Below are 2,019 nucleotides of genomic sequence, written 5' to 3' on the forward strand. Positions count from 1 at the left end.
AGCGAGGACACGGCCGAGCGGAGCCATCCTGCCCCCGGACTGGCCTGTCCGGGCGGCTGAGCCGTGAGGAAGCGCTCGAGTCATGTGCTCGGGCACTCCATCTGCGGCAGGAGTGTCAGCAATCTTTGCATTCTCCTGCGGCCATTTGGTTGCGAGGGAGGGGCACTAAGGAAACCGGCGGAGTGGTGGCAGTGCCTGATCTGGGAGCGCGAGTGCTTGGATGTGCTCGCTTAGCGATGGGCAAGGCATTCTCTCTTGCTGCAGTCAGAAGATGGAGAGAGTTTCTCCTCTTACGCAGTCTGCAGAATGAAATGTACTTGTGTCAGTTGTCCCATTCCTTTTGATCTAGGGAAATCAACAAGCTCTGGACGGTGTTTGATCATCTGTCCTCGGCGGCTGGATTCCTGCTCCGGAGTGGCCGTTACTATCCAGGTGCTATAGTCCTATCCCAGGAGGTAAACCTGTCAGTCTACCTCACCTTTTTCATAAGGCCATTCATTTCCAAATGGAGTTGTAGCCTACACATCTCAGAGACCCCCCCATCCTTATTCCTGGATGTGAAATCCAGATATTCCAACCATACAGGCATAGATATCCCAAGTCACATATCCCAAACAAGTTGATACTCAGCTGAAGATTTCACAGAGTAACCTAGAAAATCAGTGTATCTTACATTTCTTTGTAAATCTGTCCATCACCGTGGCAATATGTGTGACAAGTAACATTTTAAATGTGTCAGTCAGTTCAATAAATGATTTTCCTAAATAACTCGAAGTTTTTGAGCAGGTAGACTACATAATACGTATTTGCTTTTACCTGTATATACCTATATAAAAGAAGTAAGAAGCTGTGTGCAGCAGTGACATACATCGTGACTCTCGTTTTGCTGAAGGACAGCAAATTGATGTATGTGCTACGGAATTCTGGCTTTCCTTTTACGTGCGATGATATCCAGGGCTAGAAAACAGAGACCCTCACAATATGCAGATACCAATTTATGCCAAATCATAGAATCACAGAATCATTTTGGTTGAAAAAGCGTCCAAGACCATCAAGTCCAAGCTGTGCCTGATCCCCACCTTGTCCCCAGCCCAGAGCACTGAGTGCCACCTCCAGCCCTTCCTTGGACACCTCCAGGGATGGGCACTCCAAACCTCCCTGGGCAGCCCCTGCCAAGGCCTGAACACCCTTTCCATGGGGAAATTCCTCCACTCTGAGCCTCCCCTGGCCCAGCCTGAGGCCGTTCCCTCTCCTCCTGTCCCTGTTCCCTGGGAGCAGAGCCCGACCCCCCCGGCTGCCCCCTCCTGTCAGGGACTTGTGCAGAGCCACAAGGTCCCCCCTGAGCCTTCTTTGCTCCAGGCTGAGCCCCTTTCCCAGCCCCCTCAGGAATTCTCCAGCCCCTTTCCAGCTCCGTCAGCTGCCCCTCATACACTCCAGACGCTTCCCTGGCTTTGTGTATATGCTCCCGCATAAAAGCTTTATCTCTTTGGCACCCACAATCTTCGGACGCCCAATCCTGGAGAGGAAATTGGGATGTTCACGGGGTTCCTGGGGTGGCCTGGTTTGTTACCTGATCAGCGAGGGAGCAGCAGCAGCTGTGAGGGGCCGGGTTCGCTGTCTGCATGGGGAGCGGCACAGGAGCTGGGCAGCGGCACACGGCAGAGGGGACGGCCTGGCCTGCGGTGGGACTCACCTGGGTCAGACCTGCCGGGGGGGACGTGAGTGGGGATGAGAGTGAGGACAAGGAGACGCAACATTAGAGATCGGACTGGGGCTCCCCGCCAGGCTGGGGCTCCGCAGGTCAGGGAGCCACATCACACCTGTGGTACCTCGGGTGTGTGAGGGCTGAGGGCGTCCCTCAGGTGTGTGAGGGTAGGGGGTTCCTCAGGTGTGTGAGGGCTGAGGGCGTCCCTCAGGTGTGTGAGGGTAGGGGGTTCCTCAGGTATGTGAAGGTTGGGGGTCCCTCAGGTGTGTGAGGGTTGGGGTCCCTCAGGGGGGTGCGGGTTGGGGGTGCATCAG

This window comes from Corvus brachyrhynchos, unplaced genomic scaffold (genome assembly GCF_000691975.1).
Source record: "Corvus brachyrhynchos isolate BGI_N302 unplaced genomic scaffold, ASM69197v1 scaffold10, whole genome shotgun sequence".
Taxonomy (NCBI): Eukaryota; Metazoa; Chordata; class Aves; order Passeriformes; family Corvidae; genus Corvus; species Corvus brachyrhynchos.